Raw genomic sequence first — 10,080 nt, forward strand, 5'->3', positions numbered from 1 at the left:
TCAGGGGGCTGAGGTGGGGGGATTGCTTGAGCCCCAGTAGTTGAGGCTGCAGTGAGCCATGATCTCGCCACTGTACTCCAGCCTGGGTGACAGAGCAAGACTCTGTCTCAAAAAAAAAAAAAAAAAAAAAAAAAAGATTTATTTAAACATGTGTGAGCCTGGGGCAACATGGTGAAACCTTGTCTCTACAAAAAAAAAAGCTGGGCATGTTGATGCGTACCTCTAGCCCCAGTTGATCGGGAGACTGAAGTGGGAGATCACTTGAGCATGGGTGGTTGAGGCTGCAGTGAGCCGGTCTGGGAGACAGAGTGAGACCCCGTCTCAAAAAAAAAAAAAAAAAATTTCTCATTTTTTTGGTCTGGTATCCTGAAGATTTCCCCCATATGAAGGGCTCTTCTGTACCACTTTTTAAAATGGCGACATAGCATTGTGTTGTATGAATGTATCATAAATCTACTAAGCCACATTTTATTTCTTCTCTCCTTCCTTCTGTATTTTTTCCTCTCTTTCTCTACTGTAACAGCGCTGCAGTGAGCATCCTTGACAGCTAAGGCACTGTGCAAAGAGTAGGCACTTTTTTGAGCTCTTATTCCGTGTTTCCACATTACTAAGAAAGCTGTGCCCACCATCCAGGCACACAGGGCATGGCTGCCCTCCTTACGTTTTTGCCCCATGTTCAGAGTCTGACCTCCAACAGAATTCCGGGGCTGCAGGCAACGGCTGAAACCAGAGCTGGCTGCTGGCCAGGAGCTGAGAACCAAGCCAAGGTTGCCCCTGTTTCCCGTGTCTTCCTGGAATCTGAAGCACGGGCATTTTATCTGGCTGATTCAAAGTACCCTCAGAAACTCACTTCCTGCTCCATGTTCTTTTTCCTTTCTCCTGTCTTCTCCTTCTTCTCTCTTCCCTATTTTCTCTTTCTTTCTTCTTTCTTTCTTTCCTTTCTGTTTCCTCTTTCTCCCTCCACTTCTTCCTGTGTCTCTTCTCTCTTTAACTCTGCTCCTCTTTCTCTCTGGCTCTTTTCTCTTTGTGTGTCTCTCTGCTGTTTTCTTCCTCTTTTGCCTTTTTTCTGCACCTTTTAATTTTCTCCCCCTAGAATCTAGCCTCATTTCTGTGTCTTTTCTCTGTCTCTTCAGTGGATGTCTGTCCTCCATTCACCACTCCTGTTCTGTGAGTCATCCCTTCCCCAGGGAGAGAAGGCAGCTAACATACTCCTTGCTAGGCCTTGATTTTTCATTTTTATTTATTTATTTATTTTTCAGACGGAATTTCACTCTTGTCACCCAGGCTGGAGTGCAATGGCGCGATCTCAGCTCACTGCAACCTCCGCCTCCCAGGTTCGAGCAATTCTCCCACCTCAGCCTCCCGAGTAGCTAGGATTACAGGTGTGCATCACCACTCCTGGCTGATTTTTATATTTTTAGTAGAAATGGGGTTTCACCATGTTGGCCAAGCTGGTCTCTAACTCCTGACCTCAGATGACCCACCCGCCTCGGCCTCCCAAAGTGCTGGGATTATAGGCGTGAGCCACCATGTCTGGCCACTAGGACTTAATTTGAATGGAAGGTGATTTTGCCTCCCACAAAGGACAAAGCTAACAGATCTCCGAAGTGGGAGCTGCCTGGTAAACCAGGGTGACCCAGGCACTCTGGGCTTCAAGGGTTGGGAGACACACAGTCTGTCAAGCTTCCAGTAGAGGCTCTATCACCCCAGGGGCCAGCACACTGGGCCTGATGACTTACCAGGGCGGCATTAGCACAGTGGCAGCAGGATGTAGGTAGGGGCACTGGAGTTTATGATGTTGCTACAGGGAGCAAACCTACTGTGTGTGGGCGGGCTCAGGGCTGGATGCTGGAGACCCAAGAACATAGCAGACCCAGTCTGCATGAAACCACCTTCGCAAAATTATCACAGTGAGAGGAATCTGACATGGCTGACTCCATCTTGCTTCCAGCGTCACAGGTTGACTGTCTTTGCTCGTTCCTGGGCATGTGCCAAGCTAACTTTGGGAGGAATTTAGTTCATAGTTTAAATGATAATGGCTGGGCACTGTGGCTCATGCCTGTAATCCTAGCACTTTGAGAGGCCAAGCGAGGTGGATCACCTGAGGTCAGGAATTCCAGACCAGCCTTGTCAATGTGGTGAAACCCCATCTCTACTAAAACTAAAAAATTAGCTGGGCATAGTGGCAGGCGCCTGTAATCCCACCTACCTGGGAGGCTGAGGTGGGAGAATCACTTGAACCTGGGAAGCAGAGGTTGCAGTGAGCCAAGATTGCACCATTGCACTCCAGCCTGGGTGACAGACCGAGACTCTGTCTCAAAAAAGATAATAGCCTTTCCTCAAAACTAAACTGTTCTTGTAAAACTAGTGAGAGGCCACCAAGTTAGGAGGATGAGAGGGGCTTGAATTCTAAATAATTACCAGCCTTTATTGCAGAGATCATAAGATTTGCAACTTCCCCAATTACTCTTGCAGAAGACATCACTATTGTAGAGCCAAAGAAAGGTTGACGTGGTCGAGTGTGGTGGCTCACACCTGTAATCCCAGCACTTTGAGAGACTGAGGCAGGCAGATCACTTGAGGCCAGGAGTTCAAGACCAGCCTCACCAACATGGTGAAACCTCATCTCTACTAAAAAACACAAAAATTAGCCGGACGTGGTGGCACATGCCTGTAATCCCATCTATTCGGGAGGCTGAGGCAGAAGAATGTCTTGAGCCTGGGAAGTGGAGGTTGCAGTGAGCCAAGATCGTGCCACTGCACTCCAGCCTGGGTGACAGAGTGAGACTCTGTCTCAAAAAAAAAAAAAAGAAAGATTGGCTGGGCGCAGCAGCTCATGCCTGTAATCCTAGCACTTTGGGAGGCCGAGGCGGGCACAAGGTCAGGAGATCAAGACCATCCTGGCTAACACGGTGACACCCCGTCTCTACTAAAAATATAAAAAGTTAGCCGGGCGTGGTGGCGGGCGCCTGTAGTCCCAGCTACTCGGGAGGCTGAGGCAGGAGAATCGTGTGAACCCGGGAGGCAGAGCTTACAGTGAACCGAGATCTCGCCACTGCACTCCAGCCTGGGTGGCAGAGTGAGACTCTGTCTTTAAAAAAAAAAAAAAAGGGCCGGGCGCGGTGGCTCAAGCCTGTAATCCCAGCACTTTGGGAGGCCGAGACGGGCGGATCACGAGGTCAGGAGATCGAGACCATCCTGGCTAACACGGTGAAACCCCGTCTCCACTAAAAAATACAAAAAACTAGCCGGGCGAGGTGGCGGGCGCCTGTAGTCCCAGCTACTCGGGAGGCTGAGGCAGGAGAATGGCGGGAACCAGGGAGGCGGAGCTTGCAGTGAGCTGAGATCCGGCCACAGCACTCCAGCCTGGGCGACAGAGCGAGACTCCGTCTCAAAAAAAAAAAAAAAAAAAAAAAAAAAGAAAAGTAAAAAGAAAGAAAGATTGACCTTTCGAGATGTCTTTCCAGGTTTTGCCCCCACACAGGAACTGACTCAGCGCAAGAGGACAGCTTTGATTCCCTATGATTTAATCTCCAACCCAACCAATCAGCACGCCCCCATCTTATCCCTCTGCCCACCAAACTACCTTTGAAAAACCCCTAACCTGGGGCTGGGCATGGTGGCTCACACCTGGAATCCCAGCACTTTGGGAGGCCAAGACCAGCCTGGTCAACATGATGAAAATCCATCTCTACGAAAAATACAAAAATTAGCCAGGCGTGGTGGCAGATGTCTATAGTCCCAGCTACTCAGGAGCCTGAAGCATGAGAATTGCTTGAACCTGGGAGGCAGAGGTTTCAGTGAGCCAAGATCCTGCCGCTACACTCCAGCCTAGGCAACAGAGCGAGACTATCTTAACAACAACAAAAAAAAGGGCTAATATCCAGAACCTATAAAGAACTCAATCAAATTTACAAGAAAAAAACAAACAACCCCATCAAAAAGAGGGCAAAGGACATGAACAGACACTTCTCAAAAGAAGACATTCGTACAGCCAACAGACACATGAAAAAATGCTCATCATCACTCGCCATCAGAGAAATGCCAATCAAAACCACAATGAGATACCATCTCACACCAATTAGAATGGCAATCATTAAAAAATCAGGAAACAACAGGTGATGGAGAGGATGTGGAGAAATAGGAACACTTTTACACTGTTGGTGGGACTGTAAACTAGTTCAACCATTGTGGAAAACAGTGTGGTGATTCCTCAAGGATCTAGAACTAGAAATACCATTCGACCCAGCCATCCCACTACTGGGGATATACCCAAAGGATATAAGTCATGCTGCTATAAAGACACATGCACATGTATGTTTACTGCAGCACAATAGCAAAGACTTGGAATCAACCCAAATGTCCATCAGTGACAGACTGGATTAAGAAAATGTGGCACATACACACCATGGAATACTGTGCAGCCATAAAAAAAGATGAGTTCGTGTCCTTTGTAGGGACATGGATGCAGCTGGAAACCATCATTCTCAGCAAACTATTGCAAGAACAGAAAACCAAATACCGCAGGTTCTCACTCATAGGTGGGAATTGAACAATGAGATCACTTGGACACAGGAAGGGGAGTATCACACACTGGGTCCTATTGTGGGGAGGGGGTGGGGGGAGAGATAGCATTAGGAGATATACCTAATGTAAATGTGAGTTAATGGGTGCAGCACATCAACATGGCACATGTATACGTATGTAACAAACCTGCATGTTGTGCACATGTACCCTAGAACTTAAAGTATAATTAAAAAAAAAAAAGAAAGAGAAAAGAAAAATCCCCAACTTATGCGCTTTGGACAAGATTGATTTGAGTAATAACTCTGTCTCCTACATGGCATGGCCACCTTTGTGTTGAAGCAGCGTGATTATCTGGGGTAAATACCTAAGGTTCATTGCCTCGTGCCAAAGAAATGAAGGACACAGACTCACACAAGGAGTGAGTTTAAGAGAGAAGTTTAATAGGCAAGGGAAAGGAAAAAGTTCTCTCTCCTGCAGAGAGAAAGGCTCCCGAGTGGGTCTCCTGGTTCTGTGGTGAAATGCACGGGGTTTTCTACATGAGCTTGAGGAGGTGATGTCTGATTTACATAGGGCCCAAGAGATTGGTCAGACCCAGTGTGCCATTCATATAGCTTGCGAAGAAGCTGGCCACCCTACCCTAATTTTTTATTATGCAAATGATTTCCCTACCTGGCCGGTGCCATGTTGCCTGCTTCTTTACTGCACACGTGGTTGACAAAGAAAAGGGAAGTGGGGCTGGGCACCGTGGCTCAGACCTGTAATCCCAGCGCTTTGGGAGGCTGAGGCAAACAGATTACTTGAGGTCAGGAGTTCAAGACCAGCCTGGCCAACATGGCGAAACCCCATCTCTGCTAAAAATACAAAAATTGGCTGGGCATGGTGGCACATACATGTAGTCCCAGTTTCTCAGGAGGCTGAGGACCACTTGAACCCAGGAGGCAAAGGTTGCAGTGAGCCAGGATCGGGCAACTGCACTCCAGCCTGGGCAACAGAGCAAGACTGTCTCAAAAAAAAAAAAGAGGGGGGAAGAGGGAACCTCCACGTTGAATATACCTGGCTTCCAGGCATCCCTTTTCTATTGGCACAGCTGCCAGCATTTACCTATGCAAGCTTTTAGCTTGCTTATCTATGCATGCAGCTTGATTTTTCAGCCTGCTTTTTGTTAGAGAAGAAATTATTCGGGGGCTGCTTTTTATTAAAAGGAAGCCTTACCAAAGACTCCTTACCCTCACTATCTGCCTAAATCATTTCTTTCTAACTCCTGTGTCAGTGTCAATTAAACCCTTTTTTTTACTGCAATGCCATGGTCTTGGTGGGTCGCTTTTGTTTGTTCAGCAGGCAGGAAGAAACTGCAATCATGTTTCTCATTGTGTGGTCTCACATCACAATGATTGGGTAAGAATGTTTTTAAAATCCAGATTCCTGGGCCCCAATTCATCACTATTAAGCCAGAATATCTAAGATAGGGATCAATAATCATTTTAAAGGTGATTGTGATGCACAAGCCCATAAATATCTGTTACACTTTTATTTATTTTTATGTATTTTTTTTTTAGACAAGGTCTTGCTCTGTCTCTCAGGCTGGAGTGCAGTGGTGTACTCATAGCTCACTGCAGACTCCAACTCCTGGCCTCAAGCGATCCTCCTACCTCAGCCTCCCAGGTAGCTGGGACTACAGGCATGCACCACCACCCCTGGCTAATTTTTTTTTTTTTTTTTTTTTTTGGAGAGATGAGGGTCTCATTCTGTTGCACAGGTTGGTCTCAAACTCCTGGACTCAAGGAATCCTCCTGCTTTGTTCTCCCAAAGTCCTGGGGATTTTTTCTTTTTTCTTTTTCTTTTCTTTTTTTTTTTTTTTTTTTTGAGACAGGGTCTCACGCTGTCACTCAGACTGGAGTGCAGTGACATGATCGTAGGTCCCGGCAGCCTGGGCTCAAATGATCTGTCTCAGCTTCCCAAGTAGCTTGGACTATAGTTGAGCACCACCATGCCAGCTAATTTTAAACTTTTTTGTAGAGATGAGGTCTTGTCATCTTGCCCAGGCTGGTCTTGAACTCCTGGGCTCAGGCAATCCTCCTGCCTTGGCCTCCCAAAGTGCTGGGATCACTGGCCTGAGCCATGGCTCCTGGCCCTATTACACTCTTATTATTTATTATTTTCGAGACAGAGTCTCGCTCTGTTGCCCAGGCTGGAGTACAGTGGCACATTCTCAGCTCAATGCAACCTCCGCCTCCCAGGTTCAAGCAATTCTCATGCCTCAGCCTCCCAAGTAGCTGGGATTATAAGTGTGTGCCACCATGCCCAGATAATTTTTCTACTTTTAGTAGTGATGGGGTTTCCCTGTATTGGCCAGGCATATCTCGAACTCCTGGCCTCAACTGATCCATCCACCTTGGCATCTCAAAGTGCTGGGATTACAGGAGTGAGCCACCACGCCTGGCCTCTGTTACACTTTTAAATGCATACACCCTATGTTCCAGCAGCCCCACCCCTGGCATTTTCTTCTACCAAAATACTCTCATGTGTATTATGTAGTAAGATATTTGTTGCAATGTTGTTTGTATTATCCAGAAAATTGGAATATACTCAATATCCATTCATTAGAATGATTAGATAAAATGATGATGTCTCTTGCTAGGGAATAACTGTCATTACTAAAAAAGAATGAGGTATTCAGAGAAACGAAAAGTAGATTAGTAGTGCTGGGGTTACAGGTTTGAGCCACTGCACCCAGCCCGTGTGCGCTTTTCATATGAAACAGTTAAACATACTCAATAAAACAAATACCATCCTTGGCTTGCAAACAGCTCAGAATCAATAGATTGAGACAGAGGGAATGCCAACAGAACTCTTTATGACAGGGCTGGCAGAAGTACAGTGGAGGGCCCCCTGAACTGGCTCTTGGGGTGTCAGGGAAGGCCTCCCGGAGCAAGTGACATTTTGACTCGGGTCTTCTAAGACCAAAAGGTGTTGGCCAAGTGGAGAAGCGGGGACAGGATTATTCTGGTGGAAGGTGAGGCAGAGTGGTGCAGCCCACATGCGGCTGACAGAGACGGAAGGGTTTCACTCAGGCGACAGATGAGCAGCTTTGTCTTGGGTGGATCCTCTGAGGAGGTCTCTTCTGGCTCGAGGTGATGGACACCCTGAAGAGCTCTCAGGCAAAGTCTGGAAATGAATACGATGTAAACGAAGATTTTCCAGTAGCCTCAGAATTTCAGCGGAGGCCCCAAAGGCAGAAATAAGGCCAGAGTTGCTGATCCTAAAGTGAGGCTGGACCACTCACTTAGGATTCCCCGGAAGAGAGAACAGAGTTAAAATCCACCTCCTTACCTACTTCCTGACCACAAAGAGAGGTGACATCCCCAGAAGCTGGAGGGGAAATCCTCTGGACACAGTTGTCAATGTGCTCCCTCAGCCTGTTCCCCAGCCCACACCCCAAAACAGGGCGTAGAGGGGGCTGCTCTCCCTCACCTCTAACTGGGTGAGCAAGGCTTTAGGAGAACTATCTGGGGAGTCTTGGAGGTGGAGGCTCTGGGGTCTGGAATCTGCCTGGCACCTAGCAGGACATGGAGGGGCTGGTAGGCAGGGGCTGTACTGCCAGCTGCATGCTTCCTGTGACCCACATGTGGACCCCACAGAAGAATCTTCCTGAAAAGGACCTGGTGGAAGAAAGCTTCCATCTAGGGGTGAGGGGGCTCTGGCAGAATGAGATTGCAGGTGTGAAGAGCGATGCAGTAGCTGAGGGACAGTAAGTGAGTGTAACCCTCAGTAGGTTCTTCCACCCACTGCACAGACAAAACCAATTCACTGAGACCATGCAGCATTGTCATAAAGATATAGTTTAATTGCCACAAGGCCAGCCATGGCACACAGGAGACAGAATTTTACTCAAATTGTTAGCAGTAGTGAATCTGTACGGGTCTGTAGTAACCTCCATTCTTGCCTCCTCAGAGGAAAGAATTAGTCAGAGAGGCATAAGGCAGAGGGATAGACTGAGGCAAGTTTTAGAGCAGGAGTGAAAATTTATTTAAAAGTTTTAGAGCAGGAACAAAAGGAAGTAAAGTACACTTGGAAAAGGACCAAGCAGGTGGCTTGAGAGATCTGTGTCCGGTTTGACATTGGACCTGAGGCTTTATACCTTGGCATGTTTCGGGGGTTTTGCACCTCCCCTCCCTTGATATTTCCTTGGTGCGGGCTGTCCACAGGCTCAGTGGCCTGCCAGCATTTGGGAGGGGCCCGCATGTGTAGTGTGTTTACTGAAGTGTGCACATGCTCACTTCAGGCATTTTTCTCTTACCAGTCAGGTGTTCCTAAAGGAAGGTCACACACACGTACAGCTCTGCCGTTGTGCCTCGTAGGTGTGAATGCTCAAGCCCACTCACCTAACTCCTGAGACCTTTTCTTGAGACAGGGTCTCACTTTGTCACCCAGGCTGGAGGGCAAGGGCACAAACACAGTTTACTGCAGACTTGACCTCCCAGGCTCAAGCGATCCTCTTGCCTCTGCCCTCAAGTAGCTGGGACTACCAGCACATGCCACCATGCCTGGCTCATTTTTTGATTTTTTTTTTTGTAGAGACAAGGTTTGCCATGTTGCCCAGACTGGTCTCAAACTCCTGAGCTCAAGCAATTGCCTGCCTTGGTCTCCCAAAGCACCAATTTTAGATTCTACAATAGCGATGTTATCTGCAGGAGTAATTGGGGAAGTTGCCTATCATCCCTCTACCTCTGGAATAGTGGCTGGCAATCGTTTAGGTCGGCACCTTAGCAGAACTCAGGCTCAATATTCTCCTGATCTGGTGGTCTTTCATTAGCTTTACAAAGGCAGTTGAGTTTTGCAGAAGGGCAGATATCATTTAAACTGTAAACTAAATGTCTCCCAAAGTTAGCTTGGCCTAAACCCAGGATTGACCAAAGGCAATTTGGAGGTTAAAGGCAAGATGAGGGTTGGTTAGATTAGATGTCTTTTGCGGCCCTAATTTTCTCACCGTTAACATTTTTGCAAAGGCAGTTTCATAAGCAGCCCTGGGGGAGACAGCCCCTCTTAAAAGGGTGCTACTGAGGAGAGATGTGAGAGTTTTCATAGTGCCCATCAACGTGCTCCCAAGGGACAAGTGCGGGCACTGGGAGTACTCAGTACTCCCAGTACCTGAGTACTGAGTACTGAGTACCAGAGTACTCAGGTAAAGAGTACTCAGGTCCTCCTTAGACCTTGCTGCCCCTACCGCTTCTCCCCCACCCGACCCCAGAAGAGTCCGAGGCAGTCCGCGGAGGGGCAGGAGGAGCAGAAGAGCCGGGTGCCAGCCCTCTCCCTGGTCAGCAGGTGTCCCAGTTAGAGGCAGCCTCAGGAGGGGGCGTTTGCCAGAACACGGGCCTGCACTTAGACACAAGCTGGAATTACCTAACAGTAAACGGGGGAGGACTCTGAGAAAAGCGAGCGATCTGCCGAGATTTCACCCAGAAACAGCAAAAAAAAAGGAGTCCACAGAATCAGTTCGCAAGGGCAGGAGCAGGAAAGAAAGAGATCAGCTCAGTGCTTTTCCCTGCTAAGTCA

The sequence above is a fragment of the Chlorocebus sabaeus genome, chromosome 1 (assembly GCF_047675955.1).
Source record: "Chlorocebus sabaeus isolate Y175 chromosome 1, mChlSab1.0.hap1, whole genome shotgun sequence".
Taxonomy (NCBI): Eukaryota; Metazoa; Chordata; class Mammalia; order Primates; family Cercopithecidae; genus Chlorocebus; species Chlorocebus sabaeus.